This window comes from Poecilia formosa, unplaced genomic scaffold, assembly GCF_000485575.1.
Source record: "Poecilia formosa unplaced genomic scaffold, Poecilia_formosa-5.1.2 Scaffold303, whole genome shotgun sequence".
Taxonomy (NCBI): Eukaryota; Metazoa; Chordata; class Actinopteri; order Cyprinodontiformes; family Poeciliidae; genus Poecilia; species Poecilia formosa.
Window position 1 is genome coordinate 82112 of NW_006800242.1, and position 6174 is coordinate 88285.

Genomic DNA, 6174 nt, shown 5'->3' on the forward strand with positions numbered 1-6174 from the left:
AGGGTTCAGCCAATTAACACCTAGGAAAATAAACACCAGCCAATAGTGGGTCAAGGAACACTGCACATATGTATTTCAGATTCCCAGCTGCATTTTATTTCTAATATTTTAAACATGATCTGTTTGAAAAACACAAATATGCAGATTTTCCATGAATAGTTTGGTTCCACAGAATATATGAACCCACAAATACTGACCTATGAATAGGCAGGGGTCCACTGCAATTTTGGTAGGATGGCCACACCTAGGAAAGTTCACCACTTTTACATGTTTTCTCTATTTGTGAACAATATCTCCCACTAAGGAGATATTGTTCTAATATGCAGCTGAAACCACTGTTGCATATTAGGGGCATTGTAGATCGAAGGGGGAAAAGCAGGAACAAACTTCCAACAAAAAACTCAGAAATATTCTAGAAAGTCGAAAATTTGCGAGAGAAAAACCAAAAAATTTCTAGACTAACCTCAGATATTTTCTACAAAAAAATGACATTTCTGAGTTTCAAGAGTGGAAAATGTTGCACTTTTCAAAATTAGAAATTTCTTTGATTTTTCTAAAACATTTCTCAGATTAAGTACAAAATTGAGTTTTTTTGTTAGAAATTTATTCTTCCTTTTTTCTATCTATCTACAACGGTCTTAATATGGCATTGTATGAGGTCTTTAAGTCTTGAATTTATTTTATTAGATTTGATAATTATTTCTGTCATTATTTAGGTTCTCCCCCTTGTAGTTTCATCTTTTTTGCTTTAGTTACTCTGCCATTTACTCTCCTGTATATGTGAATCAAAGAAGATTGAATATAGAGATAGGTTTTAATGAGGAACTGAATTTTTAAAATGTGGTTGCTCAGTTAAATGGTAATGAAAGGAAATTAGAGATATTTTGTTTTTGAAAAATACTTTTCTCAGGAGAATTTGAGGAAAGGCAACAAGTAGTAAAATCCAAGAAATGGCACTAGTGCAACAGTGATGGATGCAAACTGTTGCTAAAAACTAAAGAAAAATTTACACCCCTTCTCCAGCTGCTAGTCATTTACCTCATCAAGCTTCACTGCTCCCTTCCCAGCTGCAGTTAGTTTTCCTAATTGGTTCTTTAGTCATCTCCAGTCCCTTCTCTGAACCTACCTATAAAGCTCCCGGACTCATTACTTGCCACTGGTTCCTTCTGTTTGCTCCGGTTTCTTTGTTTACTCTGTGTCACGGTTGATCCTCGCCTCATGTTCTGGATTTTTTAGTTTTTGTAAGTGTTTTGGACTTTTTTTTCATTAAACCATGGAACATTCTGTTCTCCTGACTGCACTTTGACATCATGACACTAAAAAACCTAAAACAAGTCAAACTGATCCATCCATCCATCCATCCATTAATTACATTTCCACCATCAAAATGATAAAGAGGGAGACCAGGTTTATTTCAGTTGAAGTTTTAAGGAATACATTTAGTTGTTTGATAGGGTTGTTTTGCAACCTTATCAGACTAACAGATTTTAGTTGTTCTTTTTCTCATCGCTCCTTGAGTTCCTTTAGAACAGTTTATGATTTTTGAGACCTTTTTTTAGCCTACTTAAAGTTTTCAGATGGGATAATACAAATCAAATTTATGAACATGTTAATCACAGTTAATCCATAACTGATGAAGGGGGTTAGTTTATTGGATTTTTCCTTTATTACTTACAAGTAATATTTGAAAGCTACTTTTTATATGTTTTCAGGTAATCTTTAATCTGTGTTTGGTTAACTGAAACACCAAAAGTGTGAACAAATAAATCTGTACTGTTGCAGATAGTTTTTAGTCGTGACTTCAAGCTTTATTGTAGAGTACTGTTAGACATGGTGGGAAACAAGTGTATCAGCTCTTTAGGGAGCATCTGATACCAGTGTAACTTAAGAAATAAAAGGAAACTTTGCCTAATGGGATGCCTGTGGGATCCATCTGCCACTCTGCTCCTATTTCCTCCCACCACAACACCACCTACTGAGTAAAATGACAAATCAAGGGATGCCCTCTTCTTTATGGGAGGTATAGGATGCACTCGCCCACAGTCAGCACATTCAAATGAAGCTCCTCTTTTTCACATTCATCACGGTTGAAAGTAGCACTTTCCAGGCTATTATTTTCTGCCGTGACAAACATGAAATCTATGCCCCAGCAATGAAAGAACATTTGGCATTTTAAAAGAGGTGGCTCGATGTTCAGTGAAAGATTTAAACACTTCTTTACAGAACACAGCTTCAGGTTTTTATCTGTCTGATACACCACTCTCACATGGTGGCAACTGATAACACACTCAGAGCTGCATGCTTTGCATCTGGGAAAATAGATAAAGTGTGCCTTGTCTGGACTGGTTGATGCATTTGACTCACAATGCATCATGAAAGACTGTTTGCATTCTTCACTTGACATGCTAACTATCTGCATTTTTTCAGAGTTGATGGACAGCTGCTGGGGAATCCAGACTTTTGAATGTAGAGACACTGGAGATGTTAAAGGGATTCACGATTAGTTATAAAAATAGACCTTATTTGAGAAATATTTATTTTAGATATAAAAACAATACAGTAATAATATTGTAGGTTATTTTGTTTTTATACATTTTAATGAAATATTTTCACAGGAATGCCGCCATGTTGTTCATGCTGCAATACTCTCTGGGTAAATGACATATAACGGTCCAACGGCCTGGCTCCTCAAGCCAAAACAGTAAGGAGTAATGTTAAGCCTTTTTAATTTGTACCGGAGCGCATTGAAATCGATTGGAATGTAGAAATCACAAGAGGTGATGATGAGGAGGAAGACCAAACAGAGGAAGAGGACAGAGTTGGCCATAGGAGCTGATGTTTAGCTGCTGCTGCTGCTGCCTTCAGCTTCGTAAATGAAACAATGAATGACACTTACCTTTGGTCGAACTGTGTGATCCAGTAAGTACTTCTTTAACTCTGTTTCCAGTTGTTGGCGAACCAACACTTCTTTCGGTGTTGGTGGAGCTAGAACACAGTACCTGTGTTCTAGCATTTCCAGTAGTAATAGCTCCATTAGCGCTGCTTGTCTTTAACGTTTCCCCCAGCGTCTGTAGAGCTGTGTCCGGTATTAGCTGTTCTGTGTAGAGTCTGGTGTTGGTAGCGACACCGGACTTTAACACCGACCTGGATCTCCATGGGTCCAGTCGGATTGGTGGCATCAGTATCGCAGGCAGTATAGCTCCTGTTATTATCTCAAAGAGCGTCGAGCTCTGCCTGTCTCAGCACAGCATTTAGTTTTAGCTCGTTAAGGTAATGATCACCTGTTAGAGCCTTCCTTAGGTTTGCTGGTACAAATAAGTGTTCTGGAGAAAGGTCCAGGGTACAGATTAGGTCCTTTGCAAGTTGGGTTCCACTCCGGCTCTCGCACTGCGCTCTCCTTTCTTTTATGTGTGAAATTATCCAGATTCGCCTATATTTTGATTTAGATTTTTTTTTTTTTATTACAGCCAATAGTGACAGTGTGGCATTTTCTAAAATTACACAAGGTGTCAAATGCAATATAATAAACAACTACTGGGGTAAAGTTAGCCTTCCCGTGTTCACTCTGTAGATTCCAGGACAAAATGGACCAAAACGCGTCATCAACCCATTGGTGAAAAAATGGCGACCTCCATGGGAGAAAAATATATCAAAACATGTAAATTTTTTTAAGTGATTATGAGTTTTAGCATATCACAAACAGCAATTTCTTGGGTAATTGGAAAATTGCAACATATTTAGGCCAACATGTTCAACTAGACCTGGAACCTTTTAAAAGTTAAGACCAAAATTATTCATATGCTTGCAAGCAAAGAAGCCTCTTACAAATGAGAAGAAAATAATTTAAAAAGAGTATGACTAGAAAGAAAAATATAAATTTCATTATAATTATTTATGCACTTGTCAATGATCAATGGAAAAACCTGGAATGTCACCAGTTGAGCCCTTTTTATGTTGGCAGACCAGCTTTATGGATGTTTCCACAGGTATTTTGATGCCTTATTTTTTGGTGATGTGCTTGATTTGATGAGTCTTTGAAATTAGTAGGGCCAATTACCATTACCACTTACATTCATCAACAAATTATCGGATTTTTAAAAGATAACTTTCAATCTGAATCTGCCAGTAATTTTACTCTCAATGGTACATATTATCTAAAGATGTGGATTATCTCTATTTTGTATCTTTTCCATCAAACTCACAATGATAAGCAGCATTTAGTTGGTACTTTCCACCAACACGTTTTCGCATATGTAAATGTTATGGGAGCAGAAACATTATATTCTCAAAGAACTTTTAAATTTTGGGTTCATCTTTGCTTAATGAATAATCTCTAATAAGTGGAATCTGTTAGTTTTTTTTTATTCTTGAAGTCAAAATATTGTTGATTCTGCAAGAACAATGTTTATCATGTCCTAATATGCAATTCCTTAAAAAAGAAGAGGAGGTATTATCTTCTAGGCATGACTTTAAAGTTGAATTCATTTGCAAACAGCTTTTGTTCTAAATCAATTTATACCAGTTTAATATTATTTGTGTATAAAGAAACGTAGATGTGCTACTTAAAGATAGATTCTATGACCATGTTTTCAAATGTTTAACTTCTTAGTGTGCAAAGTTTGTGTTAAAGCGTACCATAGAAATCCCATCAGTTAATGACTTAACCTGTGTTTCATGTGTTGATGTAACTGTAGGAAATTTTTCTTAGCTCTCCATAAATCCTCCCATGGGCCACCAATGTGATGCAACATGGTGTGCTGTTAGAATTTAATTGCAGGAGCTGCTTTTGTGCGAAATCTATCTATCTATCTATCTATCTATCTATCTATCTATCTATCTATCTATCTATCTATCTATCTATCTATCTATCTATCTATCTATCTATCTATCTATATATAATATGTATTTTATAAAGATGACTATACCTCTTGAGCTCTTTCTTTTTTTAATATCCCACAGTGGAAAAACAGCATATAAAACCTTGGTTGGTTTTGCACTGCTTCAGGTTTAGACCAAATTAAAATAAATTAGATCAGTATTGGAGGCATTACTACTACTTAACACAAGCTGTCATCTCAAAATCAGATCTCTTATCACACTGTGTCATTAAACCAATTTTAAAAGCTCTCATCAGTACAGTTTCCTGCCATGAGAATTATTTTGTTTTAGAAATTGGTCCCCCTGCTGATGTAACACAATGCTTTCAATTTAATTATTGCCAAGTCGTTCCCTTTATTTGTTGAGAGGAGTCTGGTTTGTAATATGAAATATGTCTTAATCACATTCACAGCTACAAACTGAAAGGCTGACATATTTTATCTGGTTATAAATTTCTAACGAAGATTGAAAATGGTGGCTGTGAGAAATAAAGACGATATATTAGGGAAAATTTCATTTGTTCTTGTGCCTGACTTACTGAGAATATGATAAACTTAGAGAATATCTGTATGGTTCCAAAATGATCCTGTTCAATGAGAAGTTTAAATTTGGGGACATAATCTCACTGATCCAGCCTTCCTTTAAAAATTCCCCTTTAATACTCATTTATACAATAAGCTGCAATCACTGCAGATCCAAAGTGGAAAACATTTCTATTTTTTTTCTTTCAGATTGCAGCCAATCCAGAAAAGCCTAATCCCAGAACATTCTCCAGAGATGATCTTAAAGTGTTCCCAGGACAAAAATACAACTCTCAAGCCCACTAAAATAAAAATAAAAAAAGACTTGGTGTGATGGCTGACATTTGCTGTTGGAGGAAAACCTGCAGACTGACATACTACTTGATTCCATTTTGGCCTTGAACCAGCGGACTTTCTTAAGTACTGTTGGGTCATAGAAGTTTGGTTTTCTGGTCAATATGTTTTGTGGCTCCAGAGATGGTTTGCAACCATGTTCCAGAGGCAGTAATGGACTTAAACTCTGTATCTGGTCTTTGTATAACCAAAGCAAGACTTAAGTCTGTTTTTTCAACCCAAAGTCTGATTTTTTCCTAGTGTGTTGGAGTCTAGCAGAGCTGTCTATTGTCACTGAGGACTTCAGGGCCCAAAGTTGGAGAGGGGAGTCTCTGGATTGAGAACTTTTGAGCCTGAACTTTATTTTTTAAATACTAAGTATTGGCATTTGTTTGCATCTACAAGTCATGACCTTCAACGTGCAGGTCATGACTGCACTGAA

At 36.1% G+C, this 6174-nt stretch overlaps 1 long non-coding RNA gene across 1 annotated transcript; it reads left to right on the plus strand.

Annotated features, from left to right (window-relative positions):
- Nucleotides 1–2839: 2839 nt before the first annotated feature.
- LOC107832993 (uncharacterized) lies at nt 2840–5742 on the plus strand. Its single transcript, XR_001658701.1, has 2 exons — nt 2840–2919; nt 5610–5742. It is a non-coding gene; the product is annotated as an uncharacterized LOC107832993 (long non-coding RNA).
- Nucleotides 5743–6174: the final 432 nt, after the last annotated feature.